The sequence below is a fragment of the Acomys minous genome, assembly GCF_964271855.1.
Source record: "Acomys minous genome assembly, chromosome: 2".
Taxonomy (NCBI): domain Eukaryota; kingdom Metazoa; phylum Chordata; class Mammalia; order Rodentia; family Muridae; genus Acomys; species Acomys minous.
In genome coordinates, this window is record NC_140484.1 from 5488017 (window position 1) to 5503640 (window position 15624).

General features: G+C 47.1%; 1 pseudogene across 1 annotated transcript; it reads right to left on the bottom strand.

The window, feature by feature from the left end:
* Positions 1-8647: 8647 nt before the first annotated feature.
* On the bottom strand, positions 8648-9753 carry LOC311592062 (eukaryotic initiation factor 4A-II-like; annotated as a pseudogene). The gene has a single exon. The product of its transcript is annotated as a eukaryotic initiation factor 4A-II-like (transcript).
* Positions 9754-15624: the final 5871 nt, after the last annotated feature.

A 15624-nucleotide genomic window follows, 5' to 3' on the forward strand; every position in this document is an offset into this window, starting at 1 on the left:
CTTACAGTCACAGCAGAGAGTAAAGCAGAGAGACACAGCAGCCCCAGAAGTGGCAACCACTGAAGTGTGACTCAGGTAGAATTTGTCTGCAAAGCCAACGTGTGGCCAGCGGCTGCTACATGTTGTCCGTTGAATCAATGGACAAATGAGGGACCAGCCAGTGGCGCTCAACTTTATGTGTCAATTACCTGGGCTAAGGGATCTCAGCTAGGTGCTAAAACACTCCCAGGCATGCCTGTGAGAGAGATCCGTGTTTGCACTGGGAGACTGAGAGGAGATGGCCGTCACCTGCGTGGTGGGCAGGAGGAAGAGTGAGTCTACTCCTCTGAGCTGAGGCGTCTGTCTTTTCTCTCCTGCTCTAAAGCAGGTCCTTGCTGTTGAGCTAGAGCAGTGGCTCCCTGGGTGAAGTTCCAGCTGCACGATGATGAGGCCCAGAGTCCAGCTTCCTGTTCCTACAGCGCAGCACACACCTGCAATTAGTGTTTCTGCCGTGAAGTCTAAGGGTCAGAGGGGCTGGCGTGTGCAACGGCAAACAAGAAACTTTTGTTCAAGGAGGAAGTTGAGGACTGACACCAGTTGTCCTCTGCCTTCCATGTGCATCCAGTGGGATTTAAATCCTGCACTCCTAAGTCACTGACACCCCCCCCCGACACACACATACACATACACACAAGTGAGAGTGCACACTCAGATCCTTTTTTTAAAAAAAGAAGGACATAAAAAGAAAATTATTGTTATTGGTCCCCCTGGGCCTTTGGGTTCAGACCTGACCTCCCATCATCCCCTGGTCTCGGGCCCTTGGGTTTGGATGTCCCTGACTCTCCAGCTCACAAGCGACAGATCCTAAGACCTCCACGACCGTGAACCTGTCCTGTAGTGGGAGTTTTGGTTTCTTTAAAAACTCAGTTATGTTATGGAAACATGGTTTTGTTCTAATCCCAGGTGTGGGATATGGGGCTGATTCAGACTGTCCGCAGCAGCTGACTTTTTGCCTTGTGTGGGCTCTGAGAAGAGTGTGATCTTTGCCTGTTGCAGATAATTTAGTTCTGGGGACTTAGAGAGAGAAAAAAATGCCGGAGCGCAGACAGGAACAGCAGTGCTCGGAGGGAGAAGACTACTGTTGCTCCTCTAGGCTGCTCGTGGTTGCTGTTGGTCCAGTTTGATGAGAAGAAGTTGCGGACATCCCGAAATGAAGATTGGACGTGCTCCAAGGAACTCAACGACCCTACTGTAGGAAGTAATCAAAAGAGATCTCTGCCCCCTCTTCCCTCTTACCTTTCTCTCCGAAGGTTGAGGTGTTGGGGTGTTGGGAAGGATTATGGAGAAGGGAGGTAGAAATACAAGAAACCAAATGAAATAGATAAAAATACACAATCCCCAATAGCCAATATCTATATGTTATGTGACTTTTTGGTCAACAGACTGTAGAGACAACCTAAAAAATTGTATTGCCTGGTGATGTCATCATCACTGTCATCATCATCATCATCTTATCTTGCTCAGTAGTTCTGGTGTTTACATAACCCTAAAATCATCTAACATTGCATTACTTAGTACATGACTACCCACACATGCACATACTACTATACACATGTGCACATGACTGTACACACACACAACTATACATACACACATGACTGTTCACATATACACAACTGTACATGCACGGCTTTACATACAAGCACATGACTATGTACACATAACTGTCCACATGCACATGATTGTCCACACATATGACTCAGGGTTGCGTGCGAGTGCACAGACACACACACACACACACACACACACACAACTGTATACACACACACAGCTGTGGATTTACATCAGTGACTAAGAAGAAGCCAACATTGGGATCAATGATCTGTAAGCAGCTTTAACCCTAAGTTCAGAGACTCTGACTCTCTTGACATACATGTATAGATGAAATATGATTCCAACAAGCATTGCAAATAGCATGGAGAAGAAAAAGACACTGACAGAGAGTGCATTTGTTCCACATGGATCTTGGGGACTGAACTCAGATTGACAGGCTCAGCTGCAAGTACCTTCACCCACTGAACCATCTCTCTGGCCCAAGGAACATGGCATTTTATAACCCGAACATGTGTGCTTGCCCCTTGCTCTGCCCTCTGCGTGCTGTCCACACCCCTGGCCCCATGTAGAGACCCTCCAGCAGTGTCCTGACTCCCTGGATAGGGATGCACAGTGGGAAGGGGCGGAGCTTCCAGCCCAGCTGGGGTTGAGGTTGGAGGAGAAGGCACTCTGGAATGGAAGGCTGCTTATCCGCATTTTATATGAAAAGTGCTTTGCAGGCAGCTTGTGCACGAACATAGACTCCAAAACAAATTCTAGATGTAGGAAGTGCTCACAGACTCCTCTGAGGAAGCCAGGCAGGCCCGACTTATTCCCCTAACATTCACATCCGTAGCATGCTAAGTATGAGTGTGACTGTGTCTCTGGGACAGCCAAGTACATTAGTTGCTCCTCTTGTTGCTATGACCAAATACTTTCCTCCTGAGACAGGAAGGCTTTATTTTGGCCCACAGCTGGAGAGGGCCACAGTCCATCAAGGTGAGAAGGCTGCTGTGACACTGGCAGTGGGATCTGGCAGCAAAGCTTGCTTACGTCGTGGTAGCCAATCAGAAAACAGAAAGCCCAGGGCAGAATCAGAGCAGGCAGTAACTCTCTGGCCTTTCTCCTAAGGCCGTACAGCTGATGGCTAAGCTCCATGTCCAAAAGACTCTACGACTGCCCCAAACAACATCAGCTGGCGAACACATGTGCCAGCAGTGGGCATTACACATTGAGCTGCACCGGCAATCTTCACAGATGCTTCCTTGAGGTTCTTTATCCTTCCAGAAAGAATTAGAGAAGTATGTAAAAGATAAGCCATTCCCAAGAGCATGGCTTTCCACACTGTCTCTTCAACCTCCTTTGATGGGATATAGAGATGGATGGATGCATGGATGGATAGATAGATGGATGGTTGGATAGACAGACAGATAGATGGATGGATGGATAGACAGACGGATGGATGGATGGATGGATGGATGGATGGATGGATGGATCATGGTTAGATAGACAGACAGACAGATAGATGGATGGATGGATGGATGTCCGGACAGACGGACAGACAGACAGACAGACAGGTGGATGGATGGATGATTGGATGATTGGATAGAGAGATAGAGAGAGAGAGAGACAGACAAACAGATGGATGGATGGATACATACATACATACACACATACATACATCTATAGCTAGATGATACAGACATAAACATAGATATATGCACATGGAAGGCATGGTGGCTATGAGAACAAGGGAGAACCAACGAATTGTTAAGTTTCCTGTACACTCAGAAAGGAAGGTACAAAGTGACTAAGGAGGGAGACCCCATGTGGCCCGGAGGACCAGGGCTGCTCAGCCACTTGTTGATACTCTCTCAGCAAAAGTTCTTTCTCTCTGTAGGCTGCAGGTTTTGTGGCAGTTGCCAAATGCCTTGGCATGAAGGGCAATCTCCGTTTCCTATGGCACTGTTGGCATGGCCTTGCCCATTCCACCAAGGACAGGCTGCAGAAAGACTCTGGTTTTGGACATCTCCAGGTGTTTATTTGGTTTTTCTTAGTTCTTGTTTTTTAATTGGTTTCAGATGTGAGTACCCAATAGAGGCCCTGAATAAATAAAACAGATCATAAAATATGGCCAAGCAAAATGGGCAGGAGTAATCCCAGGGTGCATGGAAATGTACTTCCAGAAAGGCTCATAAATAATGAGGTGGAAACAGTAGTCTATTTTCTCTTTAATGGAAAGCCAATTAGGAACTCTCGCTGGACTGGCGGGAAGGAGCCAGGTTCCTTTGTTCTGTAATGAGCAGGTGGGGGAAGGGAAAGCCACTCAGCTTGCCAGAACAGGGCAGGGAAAATGCGCTGGTCACTGGCCCCCATAGAATGATGGAATAGGACAGGGCTTGCGACCTCATGCCCGCCGCTTCGACCAGGACTGTCTTCAAGGCCAAGCTGCGTTTGAACAATGCACTAGCGGAATGCCCACAGCATGGAGATTCCCTGTGCAGGCCCAGGATCTGGCTCCTGCCCCAGCCTTAGGAGGCCCCTGATGATGTCACTGCTCATCCCTGAGCAAAAGGCAGACCATCAGGATCCGATGAGCCTTCTGCCTATGGTCTGTTGCTGTCTCCTCATCATCTCAGACCCTGTCTTCTCCAAACAGGCCAGCGCCTCATGGCACTTCCTTGCAGGACACTGCAGACCAAGGCAGAGCAGCCCAGGGGTCCCCTGGGCTACAGAGGAGGGGTTTCTTTGCAGAGTCCTTTAGCTGTTGGTGACATAAACCAGTTTTTTTCATTTCAGTCACCTCCTGTGCCATAGCCTCCCTAGTGACTATAGATGAAGGAAGGTTAAGGTGGCCTCTCCTATCACTGGACATGCATGTGCCTTAGTAGGTGTTCAGGGTCAGGGAACAGGAAGGCAGAGGTGGTTTCTTTGTTTCTCTGTGTAGCCCTGGCTGTCCTAGACTCCATCGGTAAAAGAGGCTGAACTGGAACACATAGAGTCCTCCCAAGTGCTGTGCCTCCCAAGTCCCAAGATTAAAGGTGCGTCACCACACCTGGCAATATTTCTTTTTTTTTTTTTCCTTCTCCACCTTTGTCTCAGTCACTTTTCCTGCACACATGCTCGCAACATGTGTGTGTAAAGGTCAGAGGGCAACCTCTGCTTGTTCCTCTTCTTCCAACATGTGGGTTCACTGAACCCCTGTCATCAGGCTCTTGGTCTGCTAAAGCCATCTCTTCAGCCCTTCAAGTTTCACCAACCTTAGGTGTAGACGCCTTCACTGCGGCTGTCTACAGTGGCCAGGTTGGCTGAGTGAACTTGCTTCCTGCTTGATTGATATCAATGAATATCAGTGGTACCCTTAGTAGTTACTGTGACAGGAAGACACTGTGGTACCCACCTTTGGACTGCTCCTGGGGGTTCCCATGAAGCCCACCGTGGACTTGAGCATGTCACTGCTTAGCTCCCATCAGGACGTCAGCTTGGTGCCTGTTGGAACTGTGCTCCTTGGAGATGGGCTCAGTGGGATTCTAACAAAGAACTAGCTGTCAACCGAGTTCAGCCATGTTGGCTCTAGGCTGGTGTTGCTCAGGGTGGAGAAGACGAAGGAAGCCTGGTGTTGGGATGTCTGCTGTGGCTTTCTCGGGGAGCTGAGGGTTATGACTGATTGCCAAGGGAAACGCGACACCAGGGGAAATAAGGCTTTTGCCTGTATCCTTCTCAATCCGACTTGGCTGTGTTTTTACCAACAGGAGCCCGAGGACTGCGTGGTAAGAGTTACAGCTGCAGAACCATCCCTCCTGAGACATTTTGGGCAAATTTCTGGGATGGAGAGGGCCTGGGTTTTTTTATCACTGATGTGGGCCAAGCACTGCCATGCTTCTGTGAGACCTCAAAGAAGTCTTTGCAAAGCAGAGAGACCCAGAGGAAGATGAGGCCTGGGATGTTTGCCACCCATGGAACATGCATTTCCCAGGTCACTTTCTCAGCGGGACAAAGAGAGCATGGAGTGAGCAATTTGTGAAGCACACAACAGGCTAAGCCGGTGATGCTGCATCCATGTGCTTCGTCCCCGATTCTCCATGATTCAGGTGCAGAACGTGGGGCTCAGAGAGGAGGTCAGAGCCTGCTGTGGGACCCTGCATCCCATATGGTCGGATGTGTGCAAGCACCAGAAACCTACTGCTAAAGCCCCAAGACAGCCAAGCAAGGCAGCTGTGCAAGGGCATGGCTGAGATCAGTGTGGGGCTTGAAGTTAGCGGGAGCACATGGGGTTGTGTTGGCCACGTCAATGCGCTTAACCTGTCACTTCTCTCAAAACTTACTCTCCAGGTTAGTTGTGTCTCAGTTAATAGAGTGGCTGCCCAGCAAGCTTTAGGACTGGGGTTGGAACCCTCACACTGGATAAAGTCAGGAGATAGTAGGTCATTCTTGGCTCCATAGTGAGTTCATGTCCAGATGAGCCGCATGAGATTAAAAACAAAACAAAACAAACAACAACAACAACACAATTGCCCTCTTGGCAAGAGAGAGTCCCTGGCTTGGGCTGGTTTCCTCGTCAGACCTTGACCATGATGGCCATGGTGCTTTTGGGTGGAAGAGGACTCTTTGCTTATAGGCCTATAAGCAGAGTAGATGTCCGTTGGTCAAATCAGTTGGGAGACCAGAGGACACAACTGGATTCAAAAGCCCATCTGGTGGATGCTGTTGGTCACACAGCACCCTCCACCCCCAGGAGCCGTGGCTTCTCTGTCCACGCCTGTGGCTTCCTCTTTAGTTACCCCATGATGCTGGCATCACTAGGGAAGGGTTGGTGCCTGCCTGGGAGGAGAGAAAGGGGAAGTGAAAGACACATAGAGACAATTTAAGAGCCAGCCAGTGCCATGGAGAAGTGTGACAGGTCTGTGGCTTTCCCAGCGTGGGAAAATGACAGAACACCAGGAAGATTTGTGGGGGAAGAGGTCAGAGACCAAACATAAAGAAGAATTAAAGATGTAAGAAGTGTCAGAGTCATCTTTAAAAGCAGCCAACTGGGGTGAAAGTTCAGCAGGAGACAGCTCATACAGCACAAGGCTCTGAAGCCAGTGGCCTGTGATGAAGTTTATTTATTGGTTCATTTTAATATTTCTTTTTTTCTTTTGTGAGAAAGAATCTCACTAGGTATCACTGACTGGCCTGGAACTTGCTATGTAGCCCAGGCTGGCCCCAAACTCACAGAGATATTCCTGTCTCTGCCTCCCGAGTGCTGGGATTAAAGGCATGTGCCTCTCACCCAGAAGTCAGGGCTGCATGGTGCATATTTTTTTAAAAGAGATATACTTTGTGATAAAAAAAAAAAGTATGTGAGACAATAAAACATTTAATCAATGAAAAGGTTAAGCTGGGAGTTGAAGAGTTAAAAGAAGGGGATGAAATACAACTAAAGACCTATGTTGGGAAGTTTGAATTTAACTTAGAGCTCCCTGGAAGCTACGACAAAAGGGAAAGAGGAAACATGAAGATAGGTTTTATAATTTTCATTGCTTCATAAGTGAATCTGTAAGTCAGAACACATGAATTTCTCTCGGTTGTTTTAGTTGGCCATCAAACAGCCCGTGGAGAGATTCCCCACTATAATTTACCGAGTGTAAGGAGTGTAGCTTGAGTTCTCTGTTGTGGTCATGTGACTGTGTAGAGTGAAGAGGTTCCCGTGGAGCCGCTCCTCGGGCTTGGGAAGGAACGTTCCCCCCAGTTGGCTGCTTTTAAAGATGACTCTGACACTTCCTACATCTTTAACTCTTCTTTATGTTTGGTAGTACTTACCACTGCCCCGCGTCATGGCCGAGTGATGGGTGCACACACACACACACACACACACACACACACACAACTAGGCCTTCAGGGAACCCGCTGCCATAGCTCTGCTAAAATCCTGGGACTTTTTGACTGACCCACAGTCTCTCCTGAGGGCGTTTCATTAGAATCTCTGAATAAACAAGGAGTGATTTTACCTGCTGCTAGTTTCTGTTTGCAAACTCAGTCTGTTGAAAGGGGAGGGGGGGAGGGGAAGCCTGGCCAGTGCCTGTGGGGAGCAGCCTGTGCTCAGGAGCCTAAAGGGTGAGGCTGAGTCACCAGAAGGCTCTCAGGTGGATGGACTCTGTTCGCTTGTTTTGGTATTTCTTCAGAGAGTTGTGAGAACAGACATCAGTTCTGAGGGGCATGAAAGCAGGCTGGCTCCCTGGCTTTGTAAGCTGAGCTGTGGGCGTGGCAGTGCTCTGGTAAGGGACCTCTTCACGTTAAAAATGTTAACCATCAGGGACAGAAAGATGCCGGAGGCCCCTCCCCGTGAGTAAAAGTCCCAGCTGTGGTAGAAGGACAGAGCCAGTCCTGTGCACGCACACACACCTGCCACACATACACACTCACTCACATACACATAAATTAAAAAGAAAAAAAAAAAGGAAAGAAGAAGAAGACCCCACAGGGGGCTAGGACTACCCGCTGCTCTCCCAGAGGACCAGAGTTCAGTTCCCAGCACCCACACCACGTGGCACAACATTATCCATAACTGCAACTCTGGGGATCCAAACCTTCTGCGCTCCTCATGGAACCTACACTGACATACCCACTCACAAGCACACGTGCACACACACAATTAGAAACAAGAAAACAAACCTTTAAAAAAAATCCACACCATAAAACACCAACAATTAGGTGCCAAATCCAACTGCGGAGCCACTGACCAGAAGGGACCCTGTAAGAGTGGTATTTTCTTTCCTCTTTCTTTTTCCTTTTTCCTTCTTTTTTCTTTTTCCTTCTTTTTAAAAAAGTGAATATACAGTTTTATTTTACATTCAAACTTCGTTAAGACATGTGCAATATGGCAATTTTACTGGAGTTTTAACCCTATTTAGGATGATTGCCTACTGGAGCTTAGCAACAGGGCCCAGTTCATGCTTAACACTAACTAAATATTTTATTTGAATAAATACAATACCAACAAAATGCATTCAAATATTTTCTTTAAAAAACCACTTTTAAAGGCCTTTCTAATCAGCCTAATGACAAACACAATGAAGACAGATGTGTTGGCTTAACATAATTGGCTGGTTTTATACAGCACTTACATCTTTTAGTTCACAAGTATATTATTAAATGCTAGAGAACATCTAATATAGCTTTTAACATAACTAGTAAGTGAATTTCTAAGAAAAAATATTTACAGACCTTTATACATCTTTTAGACCCACCCCCAATAGTCTAGCTTTATCCTAACATTAGGATAAAGCCAATACATTTCCCCACAAAAGCTCAGGACTAAAGTTGCTGTGCTATCAGAATCATCCGTTATGAACATTGAGACAAGATTCAAATATTCTCAAAGAAGCACAGTGCATGCTGTGATTGCCTGGTCAGCAACAGTGAGCACTGCATCCAAAACCATCTCACTCCAGGAATTAGATAAGGTCAGCCACATTCCTGGGCATCTCCTCCACTGTAGTAGGGTAGAAAGTCTCAATGTCACAAAGAATCTTCGTTTTCCTCAGCAACAAAGTTTATAACCACACCTTTCCTCTCAAATCCACCAAAACAATGGTGTTTTCAGGATTGGTAGGTAGGCCATAGTTTATAGCTAAGAACACTTGTTACACACCAGTCCCATGAGCCAACAAGTCAGTAGTGATGAGAACACGGTTTGACCCTGATGGGAATTCCTTCATGATGACATCTTTTTCCTTCTGGGCCATGTCACCATGCAGAGCATTAACTGTGATGTCCCTGGCATGTATTTTCTCATGAGCCAGTCCACCATGCACCTAGGACTGAGAGAAACAACTGCTTGTGGGATAGTCAAAGTCTCATACAAGTCACAAAGTGGATCCAACTTCCACTCCTCTTGCCCAACATTTATACAAAATTGTTTGATTCCTTCAAGGGTCACTTCCTCCTTCACCAGAATTTGAATGGGAGCTCTCATAAATTTCTTAGTTGCTTCTAACACATCGGTTGGCGTTGTGGCAGAAAGCAACACCTCTCATAGAGTTGACCCTTAAGCCTTCTGCTCAATATTTCATCTGCTCCATCCAAGACAGACATTTTGATCCATTTTGGAGAGAGGTATGTTCTGTTTAGCATATCAAACACTCTCCCCAGTGTCCGGTGCTGAGTGGGTTTTTGGATCAAGTCTGGTGGCTCCAAGGATTATAACACCAGAGAAGATGGCTGTCCAGAGGGAACGGACCTGGATGGTGCCATTGAGAGCAACTGGAATGAAATGGTTGATGGCTTTGATGATATGAATTTAAAAGAGTCTCTTCTTTGAGGCTTCTACAGCTATGGTTTTGAGAAGCCTTCGGCTATTCAGCAAAGAGCTATTATTGCTTGTATTAAAGGGTACATCGTGTTCGCTCAAGCTCAGTCAGGCACTGGCCAGACAGCCACGTTTGCTATTTCCGTTCTGCAAATGGAGATTGAGTTCAAGGAGATCCAAGAACTGAGAACTGCTCAACAGATCCAAAAGGTAATGTTGGCTCTTATCGATGATATGGGAGCAACTTGTCATGCCTGCATTGGAGAAACAAATGTTCAAAACACAATGCAGAAGCTGCAGGCTGAGGTCCTGTTGCTGTTGGTACACCAAGAATGGCGTTTTCATTAGCTTCACAGAAAGTCTGCCTTTGGTCTGGGAAGATGGCTCACATCATAGCGTGCTCACTGTGCAAGTGTGAGAACTTGAGTTCTATCCCCAGAGAGCATGCGTGAAAGCTGAGCAGCAGGGTAAGCAGTCCCAGTGCCCAGCCCTAGTGAGCTCCAGATTAGAGAGAGACTTTGTGTCAAAGCAAAACAAGATGAATGGCATCCTAAAGTTGATCTCTACATGCACGTGTGCATGAATGAGCCAGAGCCTGTGTATACACTTGTATATACACACACACAAATTCACATAGAGGGAGAGATATATACACACACAGATACACAGAGAGAGATACATAGACAGATACACACAGAGAGATACACAGACAGCTACACACACAGTGATACACACACACACACACACACACACACACACACACACACACACACACACTCCTCTGTGATGGGGAGCAGGGACTAACTGGCATCCATAGTACTTTTCTGGGAATCCTGGTGCCCGATGGATGAGGCGTTTACCACACCCCATTTCCGTGCCCCCTGGTCCCAGATCTTTGCCCTCACCAACATAATTCCTCTTTGCTCTGTATTAAGAATTGAACTTCAGGCTTCTTTTTTTCCCCAAAGGGTCCTATGACTCACATAGTTTGAAAACCACTAGTTAGACAAACCACGCCATACCAGGCTTTTTGTTGTAAGGATTCGTCTTACTTCTGAGGGCCCCGGGTGACCTGCTGACCTGGGGTGTCTCCAAAGCTACGTAATAATAGGCCAGGCTCTAATCTGAAGAGACTTCACTGTATTTGTAGAGAGCTTTGAAATGTTCTGGGAAAAAAAAGCTGATCAGATGTGCAAGGCATTATATTCAGGGAGAGACAAACCCTCCCAACGCTTTATAAAGTGGATTAAACCAGTTTCTAAGGACTGCAGTCTGTGTGATCTTAATCCTGCGCTTATTCCTGGCTGGCCACCTTCCTCTTTGTTTCCCAGGCCTTCCTGGCCAGGGCTGAGATGCCTTCTCCCTGCCAGCACCTGGGGAGAGCTGAGGGCACTCCTGCCTTGCCCCCACCTCCCCCAGGGTACATTTCATTCTCACAGGCTCCCATCAATCTGATGGAGGATGACCTGGGCAAACGATGGTGATTCTGCCACTGTGCACTTGGTAACTCTGACCCACTGGGGCATCACATGGGAAAGTTGTGGCTCACAAGTCCAGAACAGTGGTCAGAGTTTATAGACATCTACACTCCTGCCAGTCTCTCTCAGCTAAAGCTCATTTAAAGAGACAGACATACACTTGGCTCTCTATTAGAGGGCCATGCCATGCCTGCTCAGCCTGCCCCACCCATGGGCCACTGGCAGACAGACTGGATTCCCTATTGTTAGAAGATGGGTTCTAAAGAAGATCCAGCCCAGGTGTAGAGTAATCACTGCTCAGTAGAGTAAAGAGTGGCCATAATCATCTAGCCAAATCTCAGGACTGCCCTATGCCTCAGGACTCAGGCACATCATGTGTGGAAACAAGCTAGAAGCTTCTGCAGTAAGTCCAAGTCCTGAACTACCACCATCACTGCACTATCATCCCTGAACTACCATCACTGCACTATCATCTCTGAACTACCATCACTGCACTATCATCTCTGAACTACCATCACTGCACTATCATCCCTGAACTACCATCACTGCACTATCATCCCTGAACTACCATCACTGCACTATCATCCCTGAACTACCATCACTGCACTCTCATCCCTGAACTACCATCACTGCACTATCATCTCTGAACTACCATCACTGCACTCTCATCCCTGAACTACCATCACTGCACTATCATCTCTGAACTACCATCACTGCACTCTCATCCCTGAACTACCATCACTGCACTATCATCTCTGAACTACCATCACTGCACTATCATCCCTGAACTACCATCACTGCACTCTCATCCCTGAACTACCATCACTGCACTGTCATCCCTGAACTACCATCACTGTACTATCATCCTTGAACTACCATCACTGCACTATCATCCCTGAACTATCATCACTGCACTATCATCCCTGAACTACCATCACTGCACTATCATCCCTGAACTACCATCACTGCACTATCATCCCTGAACTACCATCACTGCACTATCATCCCTGAACTACCATCACTGCACTATCATCCCTGCACTATCATCCCTGAACTACCATCACTGTACTATCATCCCTGAACTACCATCACTGCACTGTCATCCCTGAACTATCATCACTGCACTATCATCCCTGAACTACCATCACTGTACTATCATCCCTGAACTACCATCACTGCACTGTCATCCCTGAACTATCATCACTGCACTATCATCGCTGAACTACCATCACTGCACTATCATCCCTGAACTACCATCACTGCACTGTCATCCCTGAACTATCATCACTGCACTATCATCCCTGAACTACCATCACTGTACTATCATCCCTGAACTACCATCACTGCACTGTCATCCCTGAACTACCATCACTGCACTATCATCCCTGAACTACCATCACTGCACTATCATCCCTGAACTACCATCACTGCACTGTCATCCCTGAACTACCATCACTGCACTGTCATCCCTGAACTACCATCACTGCACTATCATCCCTGAACTACCATCACTGTACTATCATCCCTGAACTACCATCACTGCACTATCATCACTGAACTACCATCACTGCACTATCATCCCTGAACTACCATCACTGCACTATCATCACTGAACTACCATCACTGCACTATCATCCCTGAACTACCATCACTGTACTATCATCCCTGAACTACCATCACTGCACTATCATCACTGAACTACCATCACTGCACTATCATCCCTGAACTACCATCACTGCACTGTCATCCTTGAACTACCATCACTGCACTATCATCCCTGAACTACCATCACTGCACTATCATCCCTGAACTACCATCACTGCACTGTCATCACTGAACTACCATCACTGCACTATCATCCCTGAACTACCATCACTGCACTGTCATCACTGAACTACCATCACTGCACTATCATCCCTGAACTATCATCACTGCACTATCATCCCTGAACTATCATCACTGTACTATCATCCCTGAACTACCATCACTGTACTATCATCCCTGAACTACCATCACTGCACTATCATCCCTGAACTACCATCACTGCACTGTCATCACTGAACTACCATCACTGCACTATCATCCCTGAACTACCATCACTGTACTATCATCCTTGAACTACCATCACTGCACTATCATCCCTGAACTACCATCACTGCACTCTCATCCCTGAACTACCATCACTGTACTATCATCCTTGAACTACCATCACTGCACTATCATCCCTGAACTACCATCACTGCACTCTCATCCCTGAACTACCATCACTGCACTGTCATCCCTGAACTATCATCACTGCACTATCATCCCTGAACTACCATCACTGCACTATCATCCCTGAACTACCATCACTGCACTCTCATCCCTGAACTACCATCACTGCACTCTCATCCCTGAACTACCATCACTGCACTCTCATCCCTGAACTACCATCACTGCACTGTCATCATTACTTTGTCTTCACTGCACTATCATCAGTGGTCAGTCATCACTACACTGTACTATCAGTTGGTGGTGAGGATGTGCTTATCCACTGTGTGTGCATTTCGTGTGTGTGTGTGTGTGTGTGTGTGTGTGTGTGTGTGTGTGTGTTTCTGTGGAATGTTGTATAGATGTGTGGGGGTATGTTTAGGTATGGAGGCCAGACATTGATGTCTGGACGACATCTTCAATCCTCTGTATGTTATCCTTGAGACAGTTCTCACTAAGCCTGGAGCTCACTGCTATGGCTAGACAGACTGTGAGCCCCTGAAGTCTCCTCTTCTCACTTTCCCAGTGCTGGGCGTCTAGGCATATGTCACTAACCCAAGCTACTGGCCACTGATGAGAAGGATACCTTGTGCTTTCATTTTCAGCTGAGCCATCTCCCCAGCCCTAAGGTGTGCTGCATCTGTGTATACTTCCTTCTCTCTACTTACCTTTAATGTGTCCACAGACTCACTCAAAACTATATAACCTTTAGGACAAGCACATTATGCCAACCAGTACTTGGGGCCTTGAAGATTGCCTAGTCACAGGGTCAGGTGGGGACCACAGCTCTGTGTTTCTGTCTTTACAGGGGGAGCTGCCCTCAGACCACCGACTTTCATTAAAGAGGATCACCAACCTTGCAGAAGCCGGTGACATGTTGTTTACCCTTCAGAACTCATCTCCTGGCTTCTGTTCCCCAGGCCTCTCTGTACACTCCAGAAACTAGCATTCGTTTTTCTCTCACAGGTGTTCTCTGGGCTTGGCGTGCATTTTTGTTCCTGAACTTATCACAGAGACCATGGCCGTCTTTTTCCTCCCTGATTTCCCTTGCTGGCTGTGGTCAGGGAGCTTAACACATTCATATAAAATTGAATAACTGAGTTGTTTATTGAGTGATGTAGTAGTTTGTGTGACATTACCCATAGAAAATGTGTAATATCCTCGAACTACAGTGATCTACAGTCTCTGGCACCAAAAAAATGATTGTATCTGTTTCTGGCTTATTTCTCATGAGGCCCCATATATTGAAAGTCTCCCCAAAGCCCTCCCTTCTCTTCAGGGTCTGACCAAGGTCATTTGTGCAAATTCTTGTCCCTTCACATTTGTTTCCTGAGAATTCGTGTTCTTTCCTGCTCACTGATTTACCTGGGACCCTTGAGAGATGTGTGAGATGGAGAAACTCAAAGGGAAGCAGCTGGGCTGGGGCTCTTTCCCAGAGGCTCCTTGGCTCCTGAATACATTTGCCTCAGTCACTGGCAGTTATCAGCTCTGCATGGAAGAAATGCAAGTGGAAGTCATGGAGGGACTACACAATGTCCCTACAGACAGTGAGTCCTGGTACACACATACACACACATATGCATGCATGTACACACCCCTGCAGTGATTCTTACCTGAAGACTAAGTCACACTTCAAAAGAGCTTGCTGTGTCCCTCTATAGTCACCAAATGGCAAAATGTGTAACTTTCTCCACAAGGCCCCCCTCCCCACCTCAGATGAAAGAGCCTGGTTGCCGCCACCACAGAGCAGCCTCTCTTATGTATGCCTTCTGAGCAAATGGAAGCATTTGTTCTTCCTGCTTGTCCTAACCTCACTCCCTCCTTGACATCTTGAAGGATTAGACTCTTGGTCACACAGGCAAGTTTATTAATTTTGTCACCACTGTGACCAAATACCCAACAAGAACAATTTAAGGAGAGGAAAGGTTTGCCTTGGCTGACGGTTAGCTCTACGGCTTGCGGGCCTGCGGTGGAGGCAGAAGGGCGTCGTGGCAGAAGGGCACTGTGGGAACAGATAGAGACCCCCTCTATTAG